The sequence below is a fragment of the Protopterus annectens genome, chromosome 10.part0 (assembly GCF_019279795.1).
Source record: "Protopterus annectens isolate FY-2018-M chromosome 10.part0, PAN1.0, whole genome shotgun sequence".
Lineage (NCBI taxonomy): Eukaryota > Metazoa > Chordata > Ceratodontiformes > Protopteridae > Protopterus > Protopterus annectens.
Genome location: NC_056744.1, coordinates 1,829,477,051 through 1,829,501,841, shown reverse-complemented (window position 1 = coordinate 1,829,501,841; position 24,791 = coordinate 1,829,477,051). Strand labels below are relative to the sequence as shown.

General features: G+C 45.5%; 1 protein-coding gene across 1 annotated transcript in view; it reads left to right on the top strand.

Annotated features, from left to right (window-relative positions):
- CD2BP2 (CD2 cytoplasmic tail binding protein 2) overlaps nucleotides 1-24,791 on the top strand; it is a 1,650,073-nt gene that overhangs the window by 1,545,497 nt on the left and 79,785 nt on the right. The window lies entirely within an intron of this gene.

Sequence of the window (24,791 nt, the reverse complement as noted above, 5' to 3'; positions counted from 1 at the left end):
CTAGTACTTAGTGGCCACGTCCTGTGACCCTGCTCATTCTGTGTTTGGACTGGGAGCTTGCACAGTGTGTGTATCTGCTTTAATACTTAATGGTCACGTCCTGTGACCCTGCTCATTCTGTGTTTGGGCTGGGAGCTTGCACAGTGTCTGTATCTGCTTTAGTACTTAGTGGTCTCATCCTGTGACCCTGTTCATTCTGTGTTTGGGCTGGGAGCTAGCACAGTGTCTGTATCTGCTCTAGTACTTAGTGGTATCGTCCTGTGACCCTGCTCATTCTGTGTTTGGGCTGGGAGCTTGCACAGTGTCTGTATCTGCTTTAGTACTTAGTGGTCTCATCCTGTGACCCTGTTCATTCTGTGTTTGGGCTGGGAGCTAGCACAGTGTCTGTATCTGCTTTAGTACTTAGTGGTATCGTCCTGTGACCCTGCTCATTCTGTGTTTGGGCTGGGAGCTTGCACAGTGTGTGTATCTGCTTTAGTACTTAGTGGTCTCATCCTGTGACCCTGTTCATTCTGTGTTTGGGCTGAGAGCTTGCACAGTGTGTGTATCTGCTTTAGTACTTAGTGGTATCGTCCTGTGACCCTGTTCATTCTGTGTTTGGGCTGGGAGCTTGCACAGTGTGTGTATCTGCTTTAGGACTTAGTGGTCTCGTCCTGTGACCCTGCTCAATCTGTGCTTGGGCTGGGAGCTTGCACAGTGTGTGTATCTGCTGTAGTATTTAGTGGTCTCGTCCTGTGACCCTGTTCATTCTGTGTTTGGACTGGGAGCTTGCACAGTGTGTGTATCTGCTTTAGTACTTAGTGGTATCGTCCTGTGACCCTGTTCATTCAGTGTTTGGGCTGGGCGCTTGCACAGTGTGTGTATCTGCTTTAGTACTTAGTGGTCTCATCCTGTGACCCTGTTCATTCTGTGTTTGGGCTGGGAGCTTGCACAGTGTGTGTATCTGCTTTAGTACTTAGTGGTCTCGTCCTGTGACCCTGTTCATTCTGTGTTTGGACTGGGAGCTTGCACATTGTGTGTATCTGCTTTAGTACTTAGTGGTCTCGTTCTGTGACCCAGCTCTTTCTGCGTTTGGGCTGGGAGCTTGCACAGTGTGTGTATCTGCTTTAGTACTTAGTGGTCTCATCCTGTGACCCTGTTCATTCTGTGTTTGGGCTGAGAGCTTGCACAGTGTGTGTATCTGCTTTAGTACTTAGTGGTATCGTCCTGTGACCCTGCTCGTTCTGTGTTTGGACTGGGAGCTTGCACAGTGTGTGCATCTGCTTTAGTACTTAGTGGTCTCGTCCTGTGACCCTGCTCATGCTGTGTTTGGGCTGGGAGCTTGCACAGTGTGTGTATCTGCTTTAGTACTTAGTGGTCTCGTCCTGTGACCCTGCTCATTCTGTGTTTGGACTGGGAGCTTGCACAGTGTGTGTATCTGCTTTAGTATTTAGTGGTATCGTCCTGTGACCCTGCTCATTCTTTGTTTGGGCTGGGAGCTTGCACAGTGTGTGTATCTGCTTTAGTACTTAGTGGTATCGTCTTGTGACCCTGCTCATTCTGTGTTTGGACTGGGAGCTTGCACAGTGTGTTTATCTGCTTTAGTACTTAGTGGTATCGTCTTGTGACCCTGCTCATTCTGTGTTTGGACTGGGAGCTTGCACAGTGTGTGTATATCTGCTTTAGTACTTAGTGGTCTCGTCCTGTGACCCTGTTCATTCTGTGTTTGGACTGGGAGCTTGCACAGTGTGTGTATCTGCTTTAGTATTTAGTGGTATCGTCCTGTGACCCTGCTCATTCTTTGTTTGGGCTGGGAGCTTGCACAGTGTGTGTATCTGCTTTAGTACTTAGTGGTCTCGTACTGTGACCCTGCTCATTCTGTGTTTCGGCTGGGAGCTTGCACAGTGTGTTTATCTGCTTTAGTACTTAGTGGTATCGTCCTGTGACCCTGCTCATTCTGTGTTTGGACTGGGAGCTTGCACAGTGTGTGTATATGCTTTAGTACTTAGTGGTCTCGTCCTGTGACCCTGTTCATTCTGTGTTTGAACTGGGAGCTTGCACAGTGTGTGTATCTGCTTTAGTACTTAGTGGTCTCGTCCTGTGACCCTGCTCATTGTGTGTTTGGACTGGGAGCTTGCACAGTGTGTGTATCTGCTTTAGTACTTAGTGGTCTCGTCCTGTGACCCTGCTCATTGTGTGTTTGGACTGGGAGCTTGCACAGTGTCTGTATCTGCTTTAGTACTTAGTGGTCTTGTCCTGTGACCCTGCTCATTCTGTGTTTGGGCTGGGAGCTTGCACAGTGTGTGTATCCGCTTTAGTACTTAGTGGTCTCGTCCTGTGACCCTGCTCATTGTGTGTTTGGACTGGGAGCTTGCACAGTGTGTGTATCTGTTTTAGTACTTAGTGGTCTCGTCCTGTGACCCTGCTCATTGTGTGTTTGGACTGGGAGCTTGCACTGTGTGTGTATCTGCTTTAGTACTTAGTGGTCTCATCCTGTGACCCTGTTCATTCTGTGCTTGGGCTGGGAGCTTGCACAGTGTGTGTATCTGCTTTAGTACTTAATGGTCTCGTCCTGTGACCCTGCTCATTATGTGTTTGGGCTGGGTGTTTGCACAGTGTGTGTATCTGCTTTAGTACTTAGTGGTCTCGTCCTGTGACCCTGCTCATTCTGTGTTTGGGCTGGGAGCTTGCACAGTGTCTGTATCTGCTCTAGTACTTAGTTTTCACATCCTGTGACCCTGCTCATTCTGTGTTTGGGCTGGGAGCTTGCACAGTGTGGGTATCTGCTTTAGTATTAGTGGTCTCATCCTGTGACCTTGCTCATTCTGTGTTTGGGCTGGGAGCCTGCACAGTGTGTGTATCTGCTTTAGTACTTAGTGGTATCGTCCTGTGACCCTACTCATTCTGTGTTTGGTCTGGGAGCTTGCACAGTGTGTGTATCTGCTTTAGTACTTAGTGGTCTCGTCCTGTGACCCTGCTCATTCTGTGTTTGGACTGGGAGCTTGCACAGTGTGTGTATCTGCTTTAGTACTTAGTGGTCTCGTCCTGTGACCCTGTTCATTTTGTGTTTGGACTGGGAACTTGCACAGTGTGTGTATCTGCTTTAGTACTTAGTGGTCTCATCCTGTGACCCTGTTCATGCTGTGTTTGTGCTGGGTGCTTGCACAGTGTGTGTGTATCTGCTTTAGTACTTAGTGGTATCGTCCTGTGACCCTGCTCATTCTATGTTTGGGCTGGGAGCTTGCACAGTGACTGTATCTGCTTTAGTACTTAGTGGTCTCGTCCTGTGACCCTGTTCATTCTGTGTTTGGGCTGGGAGCTTGCACAGTGTCTGTATCTGCTGTAGTACTTAGTGGTCTTGTCCTGTGACCATGCTCATTCTGTGTTTGGGCTGGGAGCTTGCACAGTGTGTGTATCTGCTTTAGTACTTAGTGGTCTCTTCCTGTGACCCTGCTCATTCTGTGTTTGGGCTGGGAGCTTGCACAGTGTGTGTATCTGCTTTAGTACTTACTTGTCTCTTCCTGTGACCCTGTTCATTCTGTGTTTGGACTGGGAGCTTGCACAGTGTGTGTATCTGATTTAGTACTTAGTGGTCTTGTCCTTTGACCCTGCTCATTCTGTGTTTGGGCTGGGAGCTTGCACAGTGTGTGTATCTGCTTTAGTACTTTAGTGGTCTCGTCCTGTGACCCTGTTCATTCTGTGTTTGGGCTGGGAGCTTGCACAGTGTGTGTATCTGCTTTAGTACTTAATGGTCTCGTCCTGTGACCCTGTTCATTCTGTGTTTGGACTGGGAGCTTGCACAGTGTGTGTATCTGCTTTAGTACTTAGTGGTCTCATCCTGTGACCCTGCTCATTCTGTGTTTGGACTGGGAGCTTGCACAGTGTGTGTATCTGCTTTAGTATGTAGTGGTATCGTCCTGTGACCCTGTTCATTCTGTGTTTGGACTGGGAGCTTGCACAGTGTGTGTATCTGCTTTAGTACTTAGTGGTCTCGTCCTGTCACCCTGCTCATTCTGTGTTTGGGCTGGAAGCTTGCACAGTGTGTGTATCTGCTTTAGGACTTAGTGGTCTCGTCCTGTGACCCTGCTCATTCTGTGTTTGGACTGGAGCTTGCACAGTGTGTGTATCTGCTTTAGTACTTTGTGGTCTCGTCCTGTGACCCTGTTCATTCTGTGTTTGGGCTGGGAGCTTGCACAGTGTGTGTATCTGCTTTAGTACTTAGTGGTATCGTCCTGTGACCCTGTTCATTCAGTGTTTGGGCTGGGCGCTTGCACATTGTGTGTATCTGCTTTAGTACTTAGTGGTCTCATCCTGTGACCCTGTTCATTCTGTGTTTGGGCTGGGAGCTTGCACAGTGTGTGTATCTGCTTTAGTACTTAGTGGTATCGTCCTGTGACCCTGTTCATTCAGTGTTTGGGCTGGGCGCTTGCACAGTGTGTGTATCTGCTTTAGTACTTAGTGGTCTCATCCTGTGACCCTGTTCATTCTGTGTTTGGGCTGGGAGCTTGCACAGTGTGTGTATCTGCTTTAGTACTTAGTGGTCTCGTCCTGTGACCCTGTTCATTCTGTGTTTGGACTGGGAGCTTGCACAGTGTGTGTATCTGCTTTAGTATTTAGTGGTATCGTCCTGTGACCCTGCTCATTCTGTGTTTGGGCTGGGAGCTTGCACTGTGTGTGTATCTGCTTTAGTACTTAGTGGTCTCGTCCTGTGACCATGTTCATTCTGTGTTTGGGCTGGGAGCGTGCACTGTGTCTGTATCTGCTCTAGTACTTAGTGGTCTCGTCCTGTGACCCTGTTCATTCTGTGTTTGGGCTGGGAGCTTGCAAAGTGTGTCTGCTTTAGTACTTAGTGGTCTCCAGTACCTGGGTGTACACTGTCATATTATACCGTCCTTAATAGTGAGACAAAAGGTTGCCAAACTTGAGACATCTGCACATTCCAGGTATGAACTGCCAGACTTTATGGCATCCTGCACTGTCTGTGTGTAGGAGGCCAAACATACGAGATCCTTAACATTGTGAGTATATATTTCTAGACTTGTGGGATCTGCATACTCTGGTAATGTGCTGCCAGTGTTATGAGTCTCTATGCAGTCTGGTTTTATACCTTCAAATGTATGGGGCCCTGCACTGTCTAGTTACATAGCCCCTAACATTTAGGGCTATTCACAGTCTGGTAATGTGCTGTCTCTAACTTCTGGGAGCCTGCACCTTCTAGAAACATGCCCCCTAACATTTAGGGCTCTTCACAGTCTGGTAATATGCTGTCTGGTTTCTGGGGCCTGCCCAGTCTGGTAATATGCTGTTTGGTTTCTGGGGACCTGCACAGTCTGGTGATGTGCTGTCTCACTTCTGGAGACCTGCATTGTGGTAATGTGCTGTCTGACTTCTGAAGACTCTGACAGTGTTAATGTGCTGTCTGACTTCTGGGGACCTGCACAGTTTGTTAATGTGCTGTCTGACTTCTGGAGACCTGCACAATGTGCTGTTTGACTTCTGAGGACCTGCACTTTCCATTGATGTGCTGTCTAACTTCTGGGGCTCTCCACAGTGTGGTAGTGTGCTGTCTAACTTCTGGAAAACTGCACAGTTTGGTAATGTGCTGTCTGACTTCTGAGGATCTGTACAGTGTGTTAATTTGCTGTCTGGTGTCTCGGGACCTGCATAGTCTGATAATTTGCTGTCTGACTACTGGGGACCTGCGCAGAGTGGTAATATGCTGTCTGATTTCTCATGACTTGCACAGTCTGGTAGTGTTTTGTCTGAATTCTGAGGACCTTCGCAGTCTGGTAATATGCTGAGTTCTGGTGGCCTGCACAGTGTGGTAATGTGCTGTCTGACTCGTGGGGACCTGCACAGTCTTGTAATGTGCCGTTTGCATTCTGGGGACCTGCACAATCTGTTAATGTGCTATCTGACTTTTGGACACCTGCATAGTCTGGTAATGTGCTGTCTGACTTCTGGGGACCTGCACAGTCTGGTGATGTGCTGTCTGAGTTTTGGGCACCTCCACTGTCCTTTGACGTGCTGTCCGACTTCCAGGACTCTCCACAGTTTGGTAATGTGCTGTCTGACTTATGAGGACCTGCATAGTTGGTAATGTACTGCCTGACTTCTGTGGACTTGCACAGTGTGATAATGCGCTGTCTGACTTTTGGGGACCTGCACAGTCTGGTGAAGTTTCAGGTGGGCAGTCACTTTTTCAGTTCACTGTTGCGAATCAGGACCCTATTTTATTACAAGGCTTCATTCCTTTTGTGACACCTGGAGAAATGCTTATGCTGAGATGTAAAAGTTGTCACTCTAGATCGGGGTGGAATTTTTCTACCGATGATGGTGAGTCTGTAAAACGGTGGATATATTCATCTAGGGACATAGCAAAGTGTATTTTATTTAACATTTGTTAACCATAAAAGTGAGACTTGGAACAAAGCCAATTTTCAGTGGAGGCCCGGGGAGAAACACTCCAGATGCAGGTCTTTATAGCGTGGGTGGAAACCAGAGCACCCAGAGGAAACCCACACGAACACAGGGAGGACATGCACACTCCGCACAGAAGGCACCCCGGCCAAGAATCGAACTGGAGAACCTCTTGCTGTGAGGTGACAAAGTTACCACTGCACCATCCACAGTTTCACAAGCATTGACACTGTAAGGCTGCCTTTCTCCCCTAAGCCCTTTTGTTGAAATCTGCAGCGCCTTATTCCCCCACTCCATAGCTTCATACACCTCTTTTGGAATATTGGCAGGTTGCTCGGTTGTATCCCCTTTCTTTGAAATTTTGGCACGTGCCAAGGCTTTTTTGGATACTGACAAACGTACCTCCCAAGGGTACCTCATTGTGGGGAATGTCCTCATTTACAGTATTGAAAAGTATATGTTAATCACTATTCCACATTGAATGTCTTTTTGTAAATGCAATGTTAAGGATGTCTTTATCCATGGTAAATAACACTAAATCATATTAATTCAACAAAATATTGATGTTCTTCATCTCACATTGCTGCAGTCCTTACACTTGGGTAGTCCGCTGTCCTCGGTCGGCCCGAATATCAAAGTATAAGGCTGACGTCGGTCAAGGCGCATTTGACTGACATCAGGACGTCAGGGTACAAATGCGCATGACCGACGTCATATCCTTAGTCTTTTTTGCCGCATGGTCCGATGCAGAAGCAGCATTGCAAGTGCCGGTTGACGTTCTGAAATTTTTCGATTTCGGAGTTTCAGACCGAGTCAAAGTTGGCTAAGTACCCCGTTGGGGAATATTTTAGTTTTTTCTTGCCTCAGTGGTTTACCGGATGTCAGAAAAAGTGAATAATTGTATTTCTTGTGGGAAACAGATACCGCATAGAGACTATCATACTTTGTGTATTCCTTGTTTAGGGCCTGAGCACGACGTTGTTGGGTGTCGCTCTTGTGCTAGATTCAATAAGCGCACTATAAAGAGAAGGTTAGATTGTGCCAGGTTAGTCTTGAAGCGGTGCAATTATAAAATGCCGCCGGATGCTCCGCCCGCTTCAAGAAGCGCAAGGACAAAGCAGTTAAGCCTAGGCTAGAAGAACCGTCCGTGCGGGACGCCGGTTCTTTAGAGGTGTCGGTGGAGCCGGTGGTTCCACCGGAGGTTTCTTTGGGATCCCAGGGAGAGACTTTGTTATTGCAGGATGTGGCCTCTCAGGAGGCAGGTCAGGCTGATGGGGCTTCTCAGGTTACTATACTCCTCTCCCTTCCTAGGGTGGTTAGGCCCTCTCCTTCTGTTTCCAAGGCTTCTCCCAGAGGCAGGCCAGGTTTAGCTTCAGTTGGTGTCACCCCTAGTTCTTCTGGAACTGTGCCCAAGAAGCATATGCTTAAAATGGCAGAAGATTTGATTACTTTGATTAGGGGTTCTTTGCCCCCTCCTGATAAGAGACCTAGGGTGGAGCCTGAGCTAGGGAGTTTTGAGCAGGCTTCGGATGTTTCAGAGTCTTCGGCTGAAGACTTGCAGGAGTATTCCCCTTATTCTGATTCTGATGTGGATGATTCTACTCCTTCTGCTTCTCCTCCTGAGGATTTTTCTTTTTCAGAAACTCTTCATTCCATGAGGGAGCATTTTAAGTGGGAAGGTCAGGACTTCTCTGATTCCAGGAAAAGGCTTAGGGAATTTTTGTTTTACCCCAGCATAGGCCTTTGGCTATACCTCCTGTTTTGGATGTGGTGGAAGATGTTTTACAGAGGCTTCTCTTAATCCTGATTCTTTGCCTCCTGCTCCTGTTAAACCGGATAGGTATTACAGGGTGCCTGAGGCTCATAAGTATCTTTTTAAGAGTCCTAGGGCGGACCCAGAAACTGTTAGTCAGGGGCCTAAAGGTGTTAAGGCTTCTGTTGTCAAGAATCCGGTTCCTACAGATAAAGAGGCCAGGGCCTTGGACAGATGGGGAAAGAAAGTTTATACTTCTTCCACTCTAGCTATGAGGGCTTTGAATTGCCAGTTTCACATGTTGAAATACCAAAACTATCTCCTTTCACAATTGAAGTCTAAGGTTGATGCTCTGGCGGAAGGTATTGATTGTAAAGAGTTACAAAATTTAGTACATGTTTCTGAACAGGTGGGTAAGCATTCTTTGCAATGTGGTTTTGATGCTGTACAGGCCTCGTCTAGGGTGGCTGCCACTGGGTCAGTTCTTCGCAGGCACGCCTGGCTGAGGGATCAGAATTTATCTGACCATGTTAAAACAAGGATTTTAGATGCTCCTTTACAATCTGATGTGTTGTTTGGTTCTCCTGTTGAGGCAGTTTTAAAGAAAATGGAAGACAAGGCTAAGTCTATGCAGACTGTTAAAGATTTTTTGCAGGTTCAGCCTCCAAAGTTTAGTAGAAATTGGCCTACTAAAGGGTGGACGTATCCTTCTTATGATTCCCAGTCTAGGGGTAGATCTAGACGTGGTAGGGGCAGAGCTCAGGGCTCTTTCAGGCCTAGAACAGGGAGTTCTCCTGCACAGTCTTCGGTGAGGGCAGGGGTCAGTCCTTTCATAAACAGACCCAATGACCTACCTTTTCAGCTGCCAGAGCCTTCTCGTCTGGCAGCACCTTTGGGAGGAAGGTTGGCACTTTTCAAAGAAAATTGGAGTTTAATTACCCAAGACAGATGGGTATTGGATATCATACACCACGGTTACAGGTTTTATTTCCATACCTTGCCTCCTTTCAAAGGCATGCCAGACGTTCCTCCTCAACAAAGAATAGAGGCTCACAAGCAAATTTCTCTGTTACTCCAAATAGGGGCCATACAGCCGGTCCCTATGCCAGAAGTGGGCCTAGGATTTTATTCTCGCCTGTTCCTAGTACCAAAGAAAGGGAACACGTGGAGACCAATTTTGGACTTATCTATCCTCAACACTTATCTGGACATTCCCAAGTTCAAAATGTTGACGTTACAGCAGCTTTTACCTCTGCTGGGCAAAGATCATTGGATGGTAACTTTGGATCTCAAGGAGGCTTATCTTCATGTTCCTATCAGACTGAGTTGCAGGAAGTATCTGCGTTTTCGAGCTGGGACTTCTCATTATCAGTTCTCTGCATTGCCCTTTGGCTTATCTACTGCGCCCAGAGTGTTCACGAAAGTTCTGGCTCCAATGATAGCTTTCCTCAGGTTAAAAGGAATACAGATCTATCCTTATTTGGACGATTGCCTGATTCTGGCTCAAGGAAGGGACAAGCTTCTTCATCATTTGGATTATGTGATAGCAGTGCTAAGATGCCTGGGGTATTCTGTGAACGAAATAAAGTCCAGTCTAGTACCCTCTCAGGACATGTGCTTTCTGGGTGTGAGACTGAATACAGCATCCCAGATGGCCTTTTTGACCCCGGACAAACAAAATAATCTTTCCCTTTACTTTCATCAGTTGTCTCATCAGTCCAGGCTGACTGCAAAGACAGTCCTTCAAGCCTTGGGGTTCATGGCATCTTGTATTCTGGTGCTTCCCAATGCCAAACTGCATATGAGGAAGCTACAATGGTATCTCAAAATGTATGGACACAGCACTGCCAGGATTTGGACACTGTCATTCAAATAATACCTTGCATTCAAAAGGAATTGTTGTGGTGGGCTCAGGAATGTCACCTAAACAAGGGACTCTCTGTGACCCGGCCAGAGGCGAGTCAGATTCTAACGACAGATGCCTCAGACAAAGCTTGGGGAGCTCATCTGAATGGAAAGTGGATACAAGACAAGTGGCCTGCCAGACTACAACATCTACATATCAACTTGAAAGAGATGTTAGCAGTCCAGTTTGCATTAATAGCTTTCAAGGATTTACTTCTTCCAGGGCAGGTGTTGATTCTAACAGACAACACAACTGTCATGTGGTACATCAACAAGCAAGGCGGAACACATTCTTATCCTCTATGTAGGCAAGCAATGATTTTGTGGGAGACTGCTCTCAGTTTACAGCTAAATCTTCAGGCAAGGTTTCTGCCGGAGCACAGAACTCCTTAGCAGATGTGTTGAGCAGACAAATTATGGATCCCCACGAGTGGAAATTGGATCCTCATGTATTTCAGAAATTGACAGTGTCATGGGGAACTCCAGACATAGATCTGTTTGCTTCTCCACTAAACCACCAGCTGCCAAAGTTTTGCACAAAAGGTTTCATCCCACAGCTTGGAAAGTGGATGCTCTTTCTTTCAATTGGAGCAATCTTCATGTGTATGCCTTTCCGCCTCTGCCTCTCCTCCCAAAGGTACTACTAAAGGCCAGACAAGACAAGCCAAGGATGATTTTGATAGCTCCAGATTGGCCTCGACAGCATTGGTACCCATTATTGAGAAGCCTGGTACGGAAGCCTCCATGGCCTTTGCCTTCGATTCCACACCTGTTGTCTCAGGAGGACAGTCATTTGCTCAATGTCAAGCTTCACTCTCTGCACCTAACAGCCTGGCATATTCTGTTTTGAACCATAGTGGGCCTCCACTTCCACAGCAAGTTTTGAATGTTATTTTGGAAGCTAGAAGGCCTAGTACAAGGAAAGTGTACGCAGATAAATGGAAGAGATTTTTATTTTGGAGTGCAGCAAAGGATTTTGATGTTTCTGAGCCTAATTTAAGTGTGGCTCTTCAATATCTTACTGAGTTACTGGACAAAGGTTTGTCTTTCTCTTCTATTAAGGTTCATGCTGCAGCAGTTTCGGCTCACTATGATTGTGACCCACCATTGTTTTCTCATCCTTTGTTCAAGCAATTTCTTAGAGGGGCAAAGAATATAAGACCCCCACGAAGAGCTCCTACTCCTGCTTGGGATCTCAATTTTGTGTTGGAGAAACTCACTGTACAACCTATTGAGCCTGCAGCTACTACTGAATTAAAGTTTTTATCATGGAAGACTGCTTTTTTGTTGGCTATTACCTCTGCAAGAAGGGTTTCTGAGTTGCAGGCCCTTATGGCGGTTGAGCCTTTCTTAATTTTCCATAAGGATAGGGTATCTTTACGTACTAATCCTTCCTTTATGCCTAAAGTGGTTTCTAGTGTGGCTTTAAACCAAACTATTCATTTGCCTACTTTTTATGCAAATCCCCAAAATAAAGGGGAAAAGATTTTGCACACTTTAGATGTACACAGGCAGTTGCAATATTATTTGGACAGAACTAAAGGGTTCAGGCAGTCTCAGCAGTTATTTGTTTCTTTTGCTTTGAGTTCTCAGGGCAAGCCTGTGTCAAAACAAACTATTTCTAAGTGGATTGGGTTTTGCATTGCTTTCTGTTATTCCCATCATGGCAAGGAGATTCCAGCTGGGATTAGGCCTCATTCCACTAGGGCTACTGCCACTTGACAGCTTTTTGAGGGGTGGCAACTAAGGATATTTTGGAGGCAGCTACTTGGAGTTCAGTGCATACTTTCTCTAGGCATTATCACCTACCACTTTACTCTAAATCCAGGGCTGGTTTTGCCACTGCTGTTTTGCAGGGCATTTTGGCAGCTCCTGCTTCCTTATAGTTTGGTCATCCTCCCTTACCTCTGCTTTGGGATTCTACCCAAGTGTAAGGACTGCAGCAATGTGAGATGAAGAACATAGTACAGTTTTGTACCTACCATAAATGTAGATGTTCAAGATCCACATTGCTGCAGTCCAATTTACCTCCTCCTTCACCTCTGTAGTTAGAGGCGGTTGTGTGGGTTGGGTTGTCAATATGTTGTATATTGTATATATTGTACATATTTTTAGTGCTAGGATGGTTGGTTGTTTGTTTGCTGTCTTTTGGTTTTGACCTTTATTTTTAGGGTCTTCTGACATCTGGGGCAAGAAAAGACTGAGGATATGACGTCGGTCATGCGCATTTGTACCCTGACGTCCTGATGTCAGTCAAATGTGCCTTGACCGACGTCAGCCTTATACTTTGATATTCGGGCCGACCGAGGACAGCGGACTACCCAAGTGTAAGGACTGCAGCAATGTGGATCTTCGAACATCTTCATTTATGGTAGGTACAAAACTGTACTTTTTATAAGTATAAAGTAACATTTTAACATCCTGTGAACTTTCTAGTTGAAGTTGCTAGGAAGCTGTTAGTAAGTGTTCCCACTTTTGCCCATTTGTTCTACATGGTGAGACGTTGTGTCCCACATTTTTAAGATGGAAAGTCGAGACCTATGCCGGCAGATACCTTCTGTTTTGTGTCATGCCACCCTTCTTTTGAATAACTCCATCCCTCAATGTCATGACAGGTTATCTTTTCACTCACCACCTGCGTGTTATGTCCCCATATGATTTCACGAGCAGCGCATATCCCCCCATATGATATCACCATTCTTGGGGGTACTGACAGCTGCTTCTCTCCTTTGTCATATAATCGCTCTTTAGGATACCAGTTGGTACCTTACCCTCATGTTATGTCACCACTTTTTGGGATCCTGCCAGTCCCCCATCCCATATCATGTCACCACTCTTTGTGATTTTGGCAGATGCCCAGTCACCCAGTGTCATGTCAGCACTCGACATATTTGTTAAGTCCATCATCTGTATCATGTCACCATACTTTAGGTTGGCGGTAGTGTGTCACCCAATGAAAGTGCCATGCCATCACTCTTTGTAGTACTTGTGGGTGTCTTGGCATTACTGTTTGTGACATTAGTAGGTGTCCTGTTGTACCCCCCCCCCCACCTGTGTCATGTTACCACTTTTTATGCTCGGATACAGCAGGGACCACTCTTCAGGATACTTGCAGATGCTTCACACCCATGTCATGCTACCGTTCTTTGACATGCTGGTCGTTGCCATCTCTTTTCCTCCATTCATTGTCATTTCACCATTTCTTGAATTATTACCAATGGTTCCTTGTTACGAAGCTGTGTCTCGAACGCTCAAACTGAATGTGTCAGAACACAGTTGTGCAGAATGCCAAAGACCAGCAATACTAAATGTATGACTTTGCCCTCCTTCTGGGCCCGTGTTAGCACTTGTTCCTGGGTTGGGAGCAGTAGGGTGGTTCGACATTCAAGGTGTTCGATATTCTGTATTTGCAGCTTTCCATGTTTCGTTGCTGTGTTTCTGTCATTGCACAAGCCAAACTTTCAAGTCTTGGCTTGGTAATAGTAAACCATTATCAGTAAATTGTCCCCCTTCCCCTTGGGTCATGACTCAACTCTTTGGGATTTTGGCAGTGTCCATCATCAGTTATCATGTGACTAGTATTTCGAATGTTGGTATTTCCCTGTTCGCCCATTATCATTTCAGCATTATTTGGGGTACCTGCATACCCATCCCCCATACTTGAAGGTGTTCTGTCCTCCTGCTTTCATCTTACCATTTTTTAGAATACTGACCGTGCCATATGCCCTCTCACTTGTGCCTGCACTCTTTACAGTACTGGCAGATGCAACTCCTCTTGTCATATCACTGGCAGACCACACCCCCATGTCATGTTACCACTGTTTGTGATACTGGGAGACCACACCCCCATGTCATGCCACCAGTATTATTATCTTGTGAAGTGCCCATCCCTTCATCTCACATCGTGGTGTCCAGCCTACTACATTGCATTTGGAAAAGAAACTATCCATTGTTTTTGACTGTAAGTGCAGTTTACCTAAATGAATGGTCCCTTTCCACCCAAATTGTACTTCTCGTCCGTGACACAACTCCATTAAAGTAGTCTAGTCAGCTGTGTCAGTGCCTAACAAAAGAAACTCTTCTTGGTCTGTAAGCTGCAGCTCCAGTTTATTAGTGGGCAAAAACAACCACCCTTAGTCCCAGTTGTTGCACTTAATGACAGTGTTAATAACAAGTCTTTTGTCAGCTTGAGCATTCTTAGTGGTGCCAGCTGTGTATTAGCTTCTTGTCATCATTGTCAACCCCCCCACCCTTTTTCCAGTTTTCTACATGTGGATGGGATGTCATGTCAGTTGTCATCATTTCTCCCAATTCAGTGCCACTCTTCCACCTTTTTTGACAGTCTTGCTTGATCTTCGCAGGTCTTCTCTCATGCAATCTGTTCTTCTCTTTGTTGGACTTCCTGTTTCCTACTGCCATCTTTCTGTCTGTCCCAAATCTTCTTCACCAGATTGTCTTCTATTTTCCTGCGTATGTGCCTGAACCATTGCAATCTGCTCACCTCAGTGGGAGCTACTTAGGCTTCTGCTGTGATGTCCTCATTTCTTTATCTGTCCTACAGTGTGCATCCTACCACCCGTATCAGACACTTCATTTCCATTAGCTTTAGCTTGTTGAACTGCTCTGCCTTCACTAACCAGGTTTCTGTGCCATACAGCAGTACTGGTTACACTGCTGTTTTGTACACCTTACCTTTCAGCTTCTTTGGCATTCTTCTATCATACCCTACCCCTGACACTCTGTGCCAGTTTGCCGAAGTTCCTCTAATTTTAGTTTTGTCCTCCTCATTCAGACTTGTCTTCTCCTCGACCACCCCTCCCAGGTACCTGAAGCTGTTAATTTATTGCACTATTTTCCCTTTAATCTCAGTTTTCCGCCTCTTCCAACTTCGTCTTTTTGTTACCATGACAACCATCTTCTCTGTACTCACTGTTATCCCATGACAACCATCTTCTCTGTACTCACTGTTACCCCATGACAACCATCTTCTCTGTACTCACTGTTATCCCTTGACAACCATCTTCTCTGTACTCACTGTTATCCCATGACAACCATCTTCTCTGTACTCACTGTTACCCCATGACAACCATCTTCTCTGTACTCACTGTTATCCCTTGACAACCATCTTCTCTGTACTCACTGTTATCCCATGACAACCATCTTCTCTGTACTCACTGTTATCCCATGACAACCATCTTCTCTGTACTCACTGTTATCCCTTGCATCTTCTGTTTCCATGACAACCATCTTCTCTGTACTCACTGTTATCCCTTGCGTCTTCTGTTTTACTTTCCATTCCTTATCCTTTGCTGAAGATCTTTTTCAGTCTACCTGTAATGCCACATTATCTGTATACAGCAGCATTGTTGGTCTGTCCCTTATGACCCGTTTGCTAATGTAGTCCATCACCAGCATGAGCAACAGTGGGCTGAGATGAACTCTGATGTACACCTACTCCCACTGTGAACCCCTTGTTGAGTTTGGACACTGTTTCTACTTGTGTCATTGTACATAACCTGCACCATTTCTACCAATGTTTCTGAGACTTTGCACCATCGCAGGACTGCCAAAATCAGCTTTCTTGGGACCTTGCCATAACGCTTTCTCCAAGTCTAGGAATACCAAGTTGTACTGTTTCCTCATCCCTAGATTCTTCTCAGCTGTCCATCTCACTGAAAACATTGGTTTTGTTGTGCCTCATCCTGATTTGAATCTGAACTGCTTGTCTCTTACTTTCTACTATTCTGTGTATCCCTTGTCAGTCACCCTCTCCAGAACTTTCATGCTGTGTGATAAGGAGTTTGCTTCCTCTTTACTGCCCACTGTTGTGAATGCTCCCTTTATTCTTGTACACTGGTACTAGAATGCTTATTCTCCAGTCACTTGGGATATGCCTTTCTCTCCCTACTGCTATGAGTACCCTCAGGAGCCATTTCTCCCCTAACTCACCCAACATCTTGATCGTATCTGGCATGACGTTATCGGAGTCTGCTGTTTTCCCTGACTTAATTTTCTTTAGTGATGTTCTTACTTCTTCTAGGGTAGGTTTCTTCTCCTTCACTCACTGTAGGCTGTGTCTGGGGCAGTATAACTTTTGCGGGTTTTCTTCATTTAGAAAGTTGTGGAAGTACTCCTTACATCTGCCTTTTATGCCCTGTGGACTGGTGTACAGATTGTTGCTGGCATCCCTTATGAAGGGTTTCGGAGTATCTTCATTTTTCTGTCTTTGCCCTACAACCTGATAAGGACCTGATTATATGGGTAGATTCAGCTATGAGTTTTTCTAATCATATCAACCAATTGGTTAATGATAGTTATAGAACTATAGGTTGTATAAAACAATTTATAAAGTCTAGGAAATGGAAAATAATGAAGTCATGGTTTGTTAGTTACATTAGACCCAAACATGAGTTTGGAATAACAATATGGAAACTCTGTAAAAAAAAAAACAAAAAAAAAAACAAGCATGAATGAACTGGAAAGAGTACAACAGAAATATACGAAGGGTATCCATGGATGTGAAAATTTAAGTTATTGTGAAAGACTAAAATATCTGAACTTGTACAGTGTCTTCTACAGATGTCTAAGTGGAGATCTTATTCAGGTATATAGGGCATTTAGCGACAACTACCTCTGGGAATGTTTGGTTTTGACAAAAAGTACTAGATTATCATCAGACAACCTATGTAGAAGATTCACGTTTATATTACCCTATCGAACGATATAAATAGCGAATGCTATTTCATTGTACCTTAACTGTTTAAACCACAAAATATCGAACACACGGAACAGCAAATTTTTTCCCAGGGAAAAATTTGCTGTTCTGAAACACATACACACAACACAACCACGCCAAAATAACCCACACACATACATTTAACAAAACCATAATTCTAACCATGCACTACTACCTATCCACTCACCTTAACCCAACCCTAACCCTAAAGCCCCTAACTACTGCACAATCATCTTACCCACTCCCTAACCCTAAAGTCCCTAACTGCCGCACACTCACCTTACCCGCTCCCTAACCCTAAAGCCCCTAACTACCGCACACTCACCCTACCCGCTCCCTAATCCTAAAATCCCTAACTATCGCACACTCACTTTACTCGCTCCCTAACCCTAATGTCCCTAACTATCGCACACTCACCTTACCCCAATCCGTTCCCACACTTACCTTAAGCCGGTCCGTAACCTCCGTTCACATACTTACCTTAACCCGGTCCGTAACCTTCCCACCACAGTAAAGTAAATAGCGAAGCCATGGAACAGACAACCGAAATCTTACCCAAGGTAAAATTTCGAAGTTCCGTGGCTTCGGTATTTCCAGTTTTCGACAAAAACAGATCGATGATATAGCATTCGAAGTTTTGAAACTTCGATGCTGTAATATAGACCCGAAGATTCTATAGGAATGAGAAGTGTACTAATTGGTTCTCTGACAGAGTAGCTGATTCATGGAACAGCCTACCAAATTACATTAAAGCAAGTACTAGTTTAGATATTTTTATGAACACCCTGGATACTTATTATGATAACAAGTGATGTGATGTTGTCCTATCTCGCCTTCATTCTTTCACTGGTTGGGTTCGGAACTGATACTCAATTCCGACTCAGCCGTATACAAAAGTGCGAAGTCTTCCGGTGGCTGCATCCCTATCCCATCATGCCTTAGGAAAGCTCCCCAGATCTTGTTTGTTGCTAAATAGATCGGGTGCTTCCATTTTGGCTCTGGCTAAGTTGGAAAAATTTTTTTCCTCATTGTAAAAATACTTGGAGTTTTGCTGTTAAAAAGTTAGCGATTAGTGTTCTGTAATTATTTAGTAGTCATTTAGTTAGTTTAGAGAGTTCGCTTTTCTGTTTTTCCTTCTGTCAGGTGTTTTACTTCGCTAGGCCTGTGTTACTCCCTATCCCGGTTTAATAGTGTTTAAAGCTTGTTCTTAGTTAGAGGGCTTTCCTTTCACACTTGTTTAATTTAGAGAGTGCTGTAAAGAATTATTGCCAGTTCCTTATTCTTCCAAACCTAAACTGGCAGCTCATTTGAGTTAGAGGGCTGCTGTTGCCGGTTTAAGTTAGAGGGCTATTCCCCCCCCCCCCCCCGCCCTTTGACTAGACAGCTTCGTTTCAGTTAGAGAACCGCCTCACATTCTTCAATTATAGTTGCAACATTATTCTTTCTTCTTGTAAGAAAAAAAAAAAGTTTTGTGTGTGTGTGTGTGTGTGTGTATATATGTATATTATATTTATTATGTATATATATTATATTTATTTGTGTATATATATATATATATATATATATATATATATATATATATATGTATAGTACAGTGATAGCTTTGGTTTGGCTTCTACACTGTTGAGCAGTTTATACATTTCTTATGCTTGTTTGTTAGTACACTGATTATGTCTAAGGATCATAAGGAAACCAAACCCCCCTGGGTTCAAAAAGTGTGTGAAATATAACCAAAAAGTGTCCATCACAGATGGAGAATACTATCTGTGTATACTATCTTGGAGCCTTGCATCTACAAGAATCTTGTTCCATTTCCCACTCTTTCAGCTCTAGACTGCTACTTGAAAGGAAGAACAAACTTATAGTGAGAGGTTTATTGAAGTCCCCCTTCGCTGAAGCATTAGAAGAAGGTCAGGGCACTTCAAAATTGACCAAGTCTCCTTCATCAAAGTCTGACAAATCTGGAAAAAGGTCACCTCCTTCATCTGGCCAATCAGAACCAGCAAAAAAGTTGACCAAAGTTACATCTCCAGACCCGAAGATTTCTGGGTCTGAAAAATCTCAGTCATTGGCTGCTTCTATATCGGTGCTGATAGAGTTTGAATTACGCAGCTGGTCCCGCCCCCGAATTGGTATTGGTCTCCCCTACTTTAAGGTCACCTCTGCTACTGTAGGATCTCCTGCCCCCTCCTCTCGGTTCTCCAGGAGTCTTTCTGATGATGACGTGCATCGGGTGGTACGCAGACTTTTTTAAGGACACCGGCACTGGCCAAACTGCTATTGGCCCCAACCCAGATGGATTCAGAACTGACCAGGACCTCCCCTTCGACATTGAGTCCTCCTCTGAGCCGACCAGGGACCTCGGAGCCTGGCACTTATCGTAGTGGAACCGTCGGTGCCAAGACCTATTCTGGGGTCTTCTGGCCCGACATCTGCTCTGACATCCTCGGTTCCATCATAACTAGAGTCTAGGAGCCGACACGCTCCCCGGTCAGATCCACCGAGGAGAGTCTGATCAAATGATTGTCAGATCTGAACTTGCCTCTCAGGGCTTCGGCGTGGGTGAGCTCAGCTCCTGCATCGGCCTTGGAGCCAACCCCCTTGGATCCGGTGATGCCTTTGGGCTGTTAGGAGCCGGAGGTGTCATCGGATCAAGGGAGGGGGGCTTTTAAGGTGATGAGACAGGGGTCCAGGGAAGTAAATACTATGGGAAGAAATAGCCAGGGAGTTGTTATGGCTAGGCTTGTATAGGCCCTAGGGCCGATAGCCTAGTATCAACCTATGAACCTATGAGGAGAGTGCTGTCCCCACATACAGCTCCACTCTTGGATCCTGACATTCTTCCCCAAAAGGCACCAGCATCTGTCTCGGCACCACACTATCCAGAGACGCGCGGAGACCCTAGGCCTCAGGATGCCCCACCGGGTGAACCCCTCTCTTCCAAACCCTCTCGAGAATACCCTTCTAAAGAGGATCCCTCATAAGAGACTTTGCAAGAGGAAGCATTTAGACTTCCCAGGGGAGTCAGTCACTTCTGATACAGACCTCGAGGAGTCAGAAGGGTCCCCATGGTCGCCCTCAGAGGATGTCTCCTTTGCTGACATCCTAGAAATACTTAAACAGAGAGGCTGCTGAAAGCCCATCAACCTTTTTGAGGAGGCGTCTGTATACCTGAAGGCTTTTGAGTCTCCCCCTTCTGCCACTTGGTTGTCTCCACCTTTTGATGAGCTCATGGAATTAGTCAGTCGAAAGGCATAGGAGTCTCCAGATTCAGTGGAACCTGTTTCTCACAGGCCAAACAAATTTATTACTGTACTTACAGACAGGGAGTTTCTTACTAAGGGTGTTCCAGTGGATGGTAATGTGGTGGCGGCAGCCACCAAAATGGAACTTTCAGAGGCATCCTCCTCTGTCCATCTACCGAGCAAAGAGTCTTGCACGATGGACAGATATGGAAACCACATGTTCTCTTCAGTGACTTTTACACTCAGATCGCTGAATTATCTAATTCACTTTACTAGGCTACAAAGAGATCTCTTAAAATAGCTAGGAAATGCTCTACAAGGTTCAGTAGCTGCAGGGGTATCAGACAAGGTTTCTTTTCAGATCTCCACTTTAAGCTCTGTGGTTAACTCCTCCATATTTGTTACGCAGCAGATGAAACGAGCAGGTCAGCGGGTTCAGGAATTTCCCTGAGGAGACATTCCTGGATGCTCTTACGTGACTTGGTGGAACCCTTTAAGTCTACCTATGTTAATGCCCCCTTTGATGGCTTGTTCTTCTTCGGGCCAAAAGTTAAAGACACACTCACCAAGTGTGAGCAAGAAGGAAAAACTCTGCTGTAGGAGTCCGTTTTTCCCTACCTACTAGACCTTACCCAAAAGGTCAAAAGGGAAGAAAGATGTGGTTCTGAAAATCCCAGAGTGTTTTTCAGGACACATGTGGTGACTCTTCCCCTAGGGGCAGAGGGGGAAGTGGTAATGGGAGACACCGTCCACGTGGCAGAGGGGGCCAGCAAAATCAGGGTGACAGGGATTTATTCTGCCTTAGGCCCTTTCAATGCTCCTGAAGGGAGGCCTGTCTCTGGAGGCAGTTGGGAGTCGCTTATCTTTGTACCAAGAAACCTGGCTGGAAATAAAAGACAAGTGGGGTACAAAGTATCATATCCAGAGGCTATTCTATTCCCTTCTCCCTTCCCGTCCCAAACATAAAGAATACCCTGGACATTCCACCCAGTCAAAGGGATCAGGCAACTTTAGAAATTCAGAAGTTGCTGGACAAGAGAGTCATCCAGAGTGTCCCCGCAGACCAAATGGGATCCGGAACTTAGTGCCAAAAAGAACAGGGGACTGGAGACCCATCTTGGATCTCAGCAGATTAAGCGAATCAGTAAGAAAGACAAGTTTCAGATGGTAACACTGCAGTCAGTTTTCCCTTTCTGGGAAAAGACAATTGGATGTGCTCTATAGACCTTCGGGATGTGTACTACCACATAAAGATGGACAGGCCATCCAAAAGTCATCTGCGCTTTCGGCTGGGAACCAGTCACTACCAATTTTGGGCTCTGCCCTTTGGTCTCTCTGTAGCCCTCAGAGTGTTCACCAAGTGTATGGCAGTCATCACAACTCACTTGAGATGTCTAGGATTCCAAGTGTTTCCGTATCTAGATGACTGGCTGCTAACTGCCACCACCAAGCATCTGCTACTAAAAACAAGAGACACCACATTACTTCTCTGCTCTCACCTAGGAATCATGATAAATTATGAAAAATCTGCCTTGTTGCATCTCCAACTTATCGTTTTTATAGGGGCAGATCTAGACACGACAAAAATGATGGCAACACTTCCTCTAGAAAGAGAGTTCAAGTACTGCGACCTCAGGTCTTATACCTTCTATCCAAGAAAAGAGTGCAGGCAAGAACAGTTGTGAAAGTCTTGGGAACCATGGCATCAGCCATAAACTTAGTTCCATGAGCACGCCTGCACAACCATGGCATCAGCCCTAAACTTAGTTCCATGAGCACGCCTGCACAACCATGGCAGCAGCGGTAAACTTAGCTCCATGAGCACGCCTGCACAACCATGGCATCAGCCATAAACTTAGTTCCATGAGCACGCCTGCAGATTAGAATTCTGCAGTGGCTACTGTTCAGTCAGTGGTCATTGCAGGAGCTTCCCATGCCCACCAAATTCTGATAGAGTCCTGCAAAAAAGACCTTCACTGGTGGCTTCACTCCACTCAAATGACATTAGGTCGACCCTTTGTCCTTCCACAGCCTTTAGCCACAATAACCATGGACGCTTCCCAGATAGGGTGGGGGGGGGGGGGCATTATCTGGGAAGGACAGTCCAAGGCACTTGGCAGGATCACAAGGCCTATTTGCACATCAGTGTCCTACAGATTAGAGCAGTGCTTTTGGCATTGCAAGCACTTCAGGACTCTCTTCCACTGGGAACTATTGCAATACAGACAGAAACATGCCAGTTGTTTGGTACATAAACAAGGAGGAACCAGGTCCTACCCCATTTGTCAAGAGACCCTGAGAGTATGGCAGTGGGTGACCTCCTCCTAGCACTTTCTGATAGCAATGCGCCTCCCGGGGAAATCCGACGTGATAGCAGACAAACTCAGTAGATTGATTTTGATGCCTCACAAGTGGTCCCCAAAACAAGAAGTAGCAGAGATGATTTTCCGCAAATGGGGCCAGCCTTGCTGCGACCTTTTTGCCACATCCATGAATGCCAAATGCAGCAGCTATTTTGTCATGATCCCCCCCTCCATGGGAGTCTCCAAGGGACGCACTTCTACATGATTGGCCCTTGGTTCTCCTTTATGCCTTCCGTCCCTTTCCTTTGATACCCAAAGTACTTCAGAAAGCCAGCTCATTGGGAAGCAATCTGATTCTCATCTCCACATACTGGCCTCATCAAATTTGGTTCCCCTTCCTTTGGCCTCATCTGCAGGAGGAGCTCTGGGTTCTGGACCCAGTTTCAGACCTTCTGACTCGTACGTCGGGAACGCACGACCCCTTTCTTCAAACCCTCAAATTAACAGCATGGCTGCTCCGATTCCAAATATAGCCATGCTCCCTAACCTACCTACTTCTGTGAAACACATCTTGATTTCGTCTCATAAGGCTTTAACAAGAAAACTATACATGAGCAAATGGAAAAGATTTTCTTCCTGGACATTGTGACCACATTGATCCCTTCTCTGCTCCTATAGGTTCCATTCTTGAATTTCTAATGAAGCTATTTAATGAAGGTGCAGCTGCAGCTACCATTCGAGCCCAGTTAGCAGCGATATCCAACTTTCATATAAATGATTTAGCCCCAAATCTAATGTCTCACAGACTATGCAATGCCTTCTTGAAGGGCACTTTTCTGTTAAAACCACCCATTAAGACCCCTCTACCACCATGGGACCTAAACTTTGTTTTGTCCTGTTTGATTCTACCCCCCTTTGAACCTGCATCATCCTGAGATCTAAAGTTCTTGACGTGGAAAACAATCATTTTGATTGCCATCACTTCAGCTAGAAAGGTTTCAGAGCTGCAAGCTTTTATCAGTAAAGCCCCCTACATGCTTTTCCACCAAAACAGAGTATCCCTTCGAACAAACCCATCCCTCCTACCAAAAGTATCCTTAGAGTCCAATTTAAATCAGTCCATAGATCTTCCAGTGTTTTCTCAACTATGGCAACAAGGCACAATATATGCTACACCAACTGGATGTACATAGACAATTATGATGTTCTTCATGTTTCACTGTTGCAGTCATTACATTTGGGTAATCTGCTGGCAGGTTGCCCTCAGTCGCCCTGATTAACAAAGTCTTGGGTCCTGCGTCAGTTGCTGAACCTTCTTCCATGACGTCAGGTTGTCAGGGGTATAAAACATGGAGCCAACGCCATTACATCAGTCTTTCTTGCCATGCCCGAAGTAGAAGCAGTTCGCAAGTGCCAGTCGTCCGACTCCTGAAATTTTCGTTTTCGAGTTTCAGAACCGAAGTCTTCAACTTAAAGCTATACCCCGTTGGGGAAACTTTTTCTTGCTCCTTACCGATGTCAGTAAAAGTTAATAATTGCATTACTTGTGGGAAGCAAATACCTCAAATATTTTCATTTGTGCTGTATTCCTTGCCTAGGCCCTGACCACGACATACCTTGCTGTCGGTTTTGTGCTTTATTTAATCAACGCACTATCTGTCGTTCGGTACATTTTTGCCTCTAAATATTTCGGTTCTCGATTTAATTATCCAGAAATGACGTAGGTTAACCATCCGACTACAGGAATTCCGAAAAAATGCAAAGAAAAAGACAGAGACAGTCCGTCAAGGTCCAAAACTGTCGACGACGCTTCTCCTAAGCCAGTTGCCAGTTCGCCGGTACTCAGTGAGGCGCTTTTGCAGCCTCTGATACCCACTACTTCTGATTCACAGGCCTCTACTGAGACCCATTTGAAGTCCGGTATGCCATGTGATGCTTCACCTATGGAGCCACGGGTGTCTCTACCTTGGATGAGTCCGGAGCTGCTGTGCAGGCACCGGCTTCTGAGGGCGTATTCAGGCCTACAGACTTGCATATTAAACCGACTCCACCTTCAATACTAAGGCCTAAATCTCGATCTATGTCTAAAAAACCGATGGCCAGGCCACACGTTCAGGCCCCTATGCCTAAAAAAACAAATTATCAAAATGGTTGAAGATCTAATTACTCTAATCAGGGGTAGTCAAACCCCCCCCCCCTTCTAAGAGGCCTAGGGCTGAGCTTGACTATGAATCTTCTGATCAGGACTCTGTTTCTTCTGAGTCTTCTAATGACCTGGATTTGTCCATACCTACTTATGAGGATTCTGATGCAGAGGATTCCATTCCCTCTGCTTCCCCCTCCTGAGGACTTTTCTTTTGGGGAAATTTTACATACCTTAAGGGAGCATTTCCACTGGGAAAGTCAGGATTTTTCTGAATCTAAAAAGAGGCTTAGGGATTTCCTCCTTC